Below are 7,866 nucleotides of genomic sequence, written 5' to 3'. Positions count from 1 at the left end.
TGTGGACTAATGGATAAGGCGGCGGAGTCCGAATCCGAACATTGCAGGTTCGAATCCTGTCACGGTCGTGCTTTTCCAGTTCTGAAAAAGAAACATACCGTTTTAATGTAGCAATTGAGCAGTACGAAACCGTCTGAATGTTGTTGTTAACCAATTTGTGCCTGGAGATGGTCTTCAACCTGAAACACACACAACAAGACCGGTGTTAACTAGCGAAATGGTCGGCAGAGTACTCTCACCGCGAGTTTTGACTGGCACTTGCACATCTAAATCAACGTCGGAAAGTAACTCGTTCGGCTTTTGAGTCACATCAAGTATTTGTGTTAACTTTGACGCCGCTAGCTCTGCAGATTGTCATGCAATTCCTTTACCTGTCAGAAATGATTATGTAATAAAAGTGAAGTACGTGACGAGTGTGACGTTAGGAAAACATTAGGAAGCATGGAGAGATTCTGTATGGGACCACCCAACCCAAACGAGTACTGTGTGATCTGCTACCCAGCAGGTATCTATCGAGGTAGTATGGCTAGCTCAGTCGGTAGAGCATGAGACTCTTATTCATATGGTCGTGGGTTCGAGCCCTACACTGTGCGGAACGGAATATTTTTTCACTGCAGATGTAAATTACTGATTTTCTAAATAACGTGATGTAATGGAAATAGCAACTTTAAAATTTGCCTACGTCTCCATCAGTTGCAAGAAAACTGTATTTGGAGGTGATGGTGATTTTGTAGACATGTGTGAAACTCATGTTCTGAAGTGCAAGTGGTTTTGGTTGGAGAGAACATCGGCTACGTGTCAGATGTGTAGCCAAGCAGTAATGGGTCGCCATAGCTGCAAATATTTAGTCGAAAATATGAAGTGTTGTCAGCTGAAGTCTGATGATTCAGACGACCGTACGGACGAAGTACGAAGAAGTTCCGCTGGCCGCGCCTCTTTGGCTCAGTGGTAGAGCACTGGTCTAGTAAACCAGGAGTTGTGAGTTCCATTCTCACAGAAGGAAGACGAATTTTGGAAATCAGTTGTGCGTCATGGCCGTATAGCAAACAGTATCTGTGATGACGAACAATTAGCGACAGGCGTTTTATTAAGAATTACTCTCAGATGTGATTAAGGCGAATGGCGCAGATAAAGCATTTGCCAAAGCGGTACGGCATAAGGTGGGACGAGGCAGTCTGAATTACATTTTGTAGATGTATTTCTCACAAATCTCTGAGCCTGTCGTCGTCATCGTCGTCTTCGTCGCTTCTGGAGAAGTAGCAAAGGGCCATCGTAGCAAATGCGGCGAGGGACACCCTGCCATCGATTCCGAATGCGCAAAGTGTGTGGTCTTGTTCTCCTGTCTATGTTTGGTGAGTGGTGACGAGTATGTGGGGGCACTGGGACAAGGCCTAGCACTAAATGAACCTGACTCCTTGCCGCCATCTGCCTGGCCCATTTGATATATGTATAAATAGAAATTTCGTTTTTTTATACGTTCATTTTCATATGGTTATGGAAATAAATAAAAAAAATTCAATACTTCTTTAGAATGAATGTGAGTGGTGATGGGTTTGAGGGGGCACTTGGACAATGCCTAGAACTAACTGCCCCTGACCCCTTGCCACCATCTGCCTGGCCCACTTGATATATGTATAAAGAGAAAGTTTTTTTTGTATATTCGTATACATATGGTTTGGGAAATCAATAAAAAAAATTCAATCTTTCTTTGAATTAATACGAGTGGTGATGGATATGAGGGGGCACTGGGTCAAAGCCTAGCACTAACAGCCCCTGACTCCTTGCTGCCATCCGCCTGGAACACTTGATATATGTATAAAGAGAAAGTTGGTTTTTTTGATATGTTCATTTACATATGGTTTGGGAAATAAATAAAAAAAATTCAATGTTTCTTTAGAATCAATGTGAGTGGTGACAGGAATGAGGGGGCACTTGGACAAGGCCTAGCACTAACTGAGGCTGCCTCCTTGCCATCATCAGCCTGGCCCACTTGATATATGTATTATGAGAATGTTGGTTTTTTTTATATGTTCGTATACATATGGTTTGGGAAATCAAAACGAAAAAATTTCAATGTTTCTTTAGAAACAATGTGAGTGATGAATGGTATGAGGGGGCACTCTGAAAATGCCTAGCACTAACTACCCCTGACTCCTTGCCGCCATCTGCCTGGCCCACTTGATGTACAAAGAGAAAGTTGGTTTTGTTTATATGTTCATATACATATGGTTTGGGAAACCAATAAAAAAACTTCAATGTTTCTTTAGAAACAAAGTGAGTGGTGACGGGTATGAGGGGGCACTGGGACAAAGAGTAGCAATAACTGACCATGACTCCTTGCAGCCATCTGCCTGGCACATTTGATATATGTACAAAGAGAAATTTGATTTTTTTTATATGCTCATTTACATATGGTTAAGGAAATAAATGAAAAAAATTCAATGTTTCTTTAGAATCAATGTGAGTGGTGACGTGTTTGAGGGGCACTGGGACAAGGCCTAGCACTATTTGCCCCTGACTCCTTGCCACCATCTGCCTGGCCCACTTGATATATGTATAAAGAGACAGTTGGTTTTTTTATATTTTCATTTACATATAGTTTGGGAAATAAAGAAAAAAATTCAATGTTTCTTTAGAATCAATGTGAGTGGTGATGGGTATGAGGGGGCACTGGGACAAGGCCTAGCAGTGACACCTTGCCGTCATCTGCCTGGCCCACTTGGTATATGTATAAAGAACAAGGTTTTTTTTTGTATGTTCATTTACATATGGTTAGGGAAATAAATAAAGAAAAATCAATGTTTCCTTAGAATCAATGTAAGTGGTGACGAGTATGTGGGGCATTGGGAAAGGCCTAGCACTAAATGAACCTGACTCCTTGCCGCCATCTGCCTGGCCCACTTGATATATGTATAAAGAGAAAGATGGTTTTTTATATGTTCATGTACATATGGTTGGGAAATAAATAAAAAAAATTCAATGTTTCTTTAGAATCAATGTGAGTGGTGACGGGCATGAGGGGGCACTGGGAAAAGGCCCAGCACAAACTGCCCCTTACTCCTTGCAGCCATCTGCCTGGCCCACTTGTTATATGTATAAAGAGAAAGTTGCATTTTTTGATATGTTCGTTTACATATGGTTTGGAAATAAATAAAATAAATTCAATGTTTCTTTAGAATCAATGTGAGTGGTAACGAGTATGTGGGTGCACTCGGACAAGGCCTAGCACTCAGTGCCCCTGAGTCCTTGCTGCCATCTGCATGCCCACTTGATATATGTATAAAGAGAAAGTTGGTATTTTTATATGTTCATTTACATATGGTTAGGGAAATAAAGAAAAAAAATTCAATGTTTCTTTAGAATCAATGTGAGTGGTGATGGGTATAAGGGGGCACTGGGACAAGGCCTAGCACTGACACCTTGCAGTCATCTGCCTGGCCCACTTGTTATATGTATAAAGAGAAAGGTTTTATTTATATGCTCATTTACAAATGGTTTTGGAAATCAATTAAAAAAAATTCAATGTTTCTTTAGAATCAATGTGAGTGGTGACGGGCATGAGGGGGCACTGGGAAAAGGCCCAGCACAAACTGCCCCTGACTACTTGCTGCCATCTGCCTGGCCCACTTGATATATGTATAAAGAGAAATTTGTTTTTTTTTATATGTTCATTTACATATGGTTAGGGAAATAAATAAAAATTTCAATGTTTATTTAGAATCAAAGTGAGTGATGACGGGTATGAGGGGGCACTGGAACAAGGCCTAGCACTGACTCCTTGTTGTAATCTGCCTGGCCCACTGATATATGTATAAAGAGAAAGTTGGTTTTTGATATGTTCATTTACATATGGTTAGGGAAATAAAGAAAAAAAATTCAGTGTTTCTTTAGAATCAATGTGAGTGGCGATGGGTATAAGGGGGCACTGGGACAAGGCCTAGCACTGACACATTGCCGTCATCTGCCTGGCCCACTTGTTATATGTATAAAGAGAAAGGTTTTTTTTATATGTTCATCTACATATTGTTAAGGAAATAAATATAGAAAAATCAATGTTTCTTTAGAATCAATGTGAGTGGTAACGAGCATGTGGGGGCACTGTTACAAGGCCTAGCACTAAATGAACCTGACTCCTTGCCGCCATCTGCCTGGCCCACTTGATATATGTATAAAGAGAAAGTTGGTTTCTTTATATGTTCATTTACATATGGGTTGGGAAATAAATAAAAAAATTCAGTGTTCCTTTAGAATCAATGTGAGTGGTACGGGCATGAGGGGGCACTGGGAAAAGGCCCAGCACAAACTGCCCCTAACTCCTTGCTGCCATCTGCCTGGCCCACTTGATATGTGTATAAAGAGAAAGTTGCATTTTTTGATATGTTCATTTACATATGGTTTGGAAATAAATAAAAAAAATTCAATGTTTCTTTAGATTCAATGTCAGTGGTGACGGGTATGTTGGGGCACACGGACAAGGCCTAGCACTCACTGCCCCTGACTCCTTGCTGCCATCTGCATATCCCACTTGATATATGTATAAAGAGAAAGATTTTTTTATATCTTCATTTACATATGGTTTTGGAAATCAATAAAAAAAATTCAATGTTCTTTAGAATCAATGTGAGCTCTGATGAGTATGAAGGGGCAATGGGACAAGGCCTAGCACTAACTGCCCCTGACTACTTGCCGACATCTGATTGGCCACTTGATATATGTATAAAGAGAAAGTTGGTTTTTCATATATGTTCGTTTAGATATGGTTACGGAAGTAAGTAAAAAAAAATTCAATATTTCTTTAGAATCAATGTGAGTGGTGACGGGTATGAGGGGGCACTGGGACAATTCCTAGCACTAACTGCCCCTGACTTCTTTATATGCTCAATTACGTATGCTTTAGGAAATACATAAAAAAAGTTAAAAGTTTCTTTTGAATCAATATGAGTGGTGACGGGTATGAGAGGGCAATATGACAACGCCTAGCACAATCTAACCCTGACTCCTTTCCGCCATCTGCCTGGCCCACTTGATATATGTACAAGGAGAAAGTTTTTTTTTATATGTCCATTTACATATGGTTTGGGATGTAAAAAAAAAAAATTCAGTATTTTTGTAGAATCAATTTGAGTGGTGACGGGTCTGCGGGGGCACTGTGACAAGGTCTACCAAAATGTGCTTCTGACTCATTGCCGCCATCTGCCTGGCCCACTTGATATATGTATAAAGAGAAAGTTAGTTATTTGATATGTACATTTACATATGGTTTGGGAAATAAATAAAAAAAGTTCAATGTTTCTATAGAATCAATGTGAGTGGTGACGGGTATGAGGGGCAGTCGGACAAGATCTAGCACTAACTGCCACTGTCTCCTTGCCGCCATCTGCCTGGCCCACTTGATATATGTATAAAGAGAAAGTTGGTTGTTTTGATATGTTCATTTACATATGGTTTGGGATATAAATAAAAAAAATTCAGTGTTTCTTTAGAATCAATGTGAGTGGTGACGGGCATGGGGGTCCACTGGGACAAGGCCTAGCACTAACTGCCCCTGACTCCTTGCCTAGATCTGCTTGGCCCACCTGATATATTTATAAAGAGAAATTTGTTTTTTTGATATGGTCATTTACATATGGTTTGGAAATCAGTAAAAAAATTCAATATTTGCTTAGAATCAATGTGAGATGTGATGCGTATGAGAGGGCACTGGGACAAAGCCTAGCACTAACTACCCCTGACTCCTTGCCGACATCTGCCTGGCCCACTTGATATATGTATAAAGAGAAAGATGTTTTTTTTATATGTTCATTTACATATGGTTAGGGAAATAAATAAAAAAAATTCAATGTTTCTTTAGAATCAATGGGAGTGGTGACGGGCTTGAGGGGGCACTGGGACAAGGCCTAGCACAAACTGCCCCTGACTACTTGCCGCCATCTGCCTGGCCCGTTTGATATATGTATAAAGAGAAAGTTGGTTTTTTTATACGTTCATTTACATATGGTTTGGGAAATCAATAAAAAAAATTCAGTGTTTCTTTAGAATCAATGTGAGTGGTGACGGGCCTGGGGGTCCACTGGGACAAGGCCTAGCACTAACTGCCCCTGTCTCCTTGCCTCCATCTGCTTGGCCCACCTCATATATTTATAAAGACAAATTTGTTTTTTTTGATATGGTCATTTACATATGGTTTGGGAAATCAGTAAAAAAAGTTCAATATTTGCTTAGAATCTATGTGTGATGTGATGCGTTTGAGGGGGCACTGGGACAAAGCCTAGCACTAACTACCCCTGACTCCTTGCCGACATCTGCCTGGCCCACTTGATATATGTATAAAGAGAAAGTTGTTTTTTTTATATGTTCATGGTTAGGGAAATATATAAAAAAAATTCAATGTTTCTTTAGAATCAATGGGAGTGGTGACGGGCTTGAGGGGGCACTGGGACAAATCCTAGCACAAACTGCCCCTGACTACTTGCTGCCAACTGCATGGCCCACTTGATATATGTATAAAGAAGAAGTTGTTTTTTTTTATATGTTCATTTACATATGGTTTGGGAAATAAAGAAAAAAAATTCAATGTTTCTTTAGAATCAATGTGAGTGGTGATGGGTATAAGGGGGCACTGGGACAAGGCCCAGCACTGACACCTTGCCGTCATTTGCCTGGCCCACTTGGTATATATATAAGGAGAAAGGTTTTTTTTTATATGCTCATTTACGTATGGTTAGGGAAATAAATATAGAAAAATCAATGTTTCTTTAGAATCAATGTGAGTGGTGACGAGTATGTGGGGGCACTGGGACAAGGCCTAGCACTAAATGAACCTGACAACATGCCGCCATCTGCCTGGCCCACTTGATATATGTATAAAGAGAAAGTTGGTGTCTTTATATGTTGATTTACATATGGTTTGGGAAATAAATAAAAAAATTCAATGTTTCTTTAGAATCAATGTGAGTGGTGACGGGCATGAGGGTGCACTGGGAAAAGCCCCTGCACCAACTGCCCCTGACTCTTTGCTGCCATCTGCCTGGCCCACTTGTTATATGTATAAAGAGAAAGTTGCATTTTTTGATATGTTCGTTTACATATGGTTTGGAAATAAATAAAATAAATTCAATGTTTCTTTAGAATCAATGTGAGTGGTAACGAGTATGTGGGTGCACTCGGACAAGGCCTAGCACTCAGTGCCCCTGAGTCCTTGCTGCCATCTGCATGCTCACTTGATATATGTATAAAGAGAAAGTTGGTATTTTTATATGTTCATTTACATATGGTTAGGGAAATAAAGAAAAAAAATTCAATGTTTCTTTAGAATCAATGTGAGTGGTGATGGGTATAAGGGGGCACTGGGACAAGGCCTAGCACTGACACCTTGCAGTCATCTGCCTGGCCCACTTGTTATATGTATAAAGAGAAAGGTTTTATTTATATGCTCATTTACAAATGGTTTTGGAAATCAATTAAAAAAAATTCAATGTTTCTTTAGAATCAATGTGAGTGGTGACGGGCATGAGGGGGCACTGGGAAAAGGCCCAGCACAAACTGCCCCTGACTACTTGCTGCCATCTGCCTGGCCCACTTGATATATGTATAAAGAGAAATTTGTTTTTTTTTTATATGTTCATTTACATATGGTTAGGGAAATAAATAAAAATAAAATGTTTCTTTAGAATCAAAGTGAGTGGTGACGGGTATGAGGGGGCACTGGAACAAGGCCTAGCACTGACTACTTGTTGTAATCTGCCTGGCCCACTGATATATGTATAAAGAGAAAGTTGGTTTTTGATATGTTCATTTACATATGGTTAGGGAAATAAATAAAAAAAATTCAATGTTTCTTTAGACTTAATGTGAGTGGTGACGAGT

General features: G+C 39.9%; 1 non-coding gene across 1 annotated transcript; it reads left to right on the top strand.

Moving 5' to 3' along the window:
• Window positions 1-520: 520 nt before the first annotated feature.
• Trnak-cuu (transfer RNA lysine (anticodon CUU)) lies at window positions 521-593 on the top strand. Its single transcript has one exon. It is a non-coding gene; the product is annotated as a tRNA-Lys (tRNA).
• Window positions 594-7,866: the final 7,273 nt, after the last annotated feature.

The sequence above is a fragment of the Schistocerca gregaria genome, chromosome 3 (assembly GCF_023897955.1).
Source record: "Schistocerca gregaria isolate iqSchGreg1 chromosome 3, iqSchGreg1.2, whole genome shotgun sequence".
NCBI classification, from domain to species: Eukaryota; Metazoa; Arthropoda; class Insecta; order Orthoptera; family Acrididae; genus Schistocerca; species Schistocerca gregaria.
The sequence above is the reverse complement of the archived record's forward strand: the minus strand, read 5'-3'. Positions and strand labels throughout refer to the sequence as shown.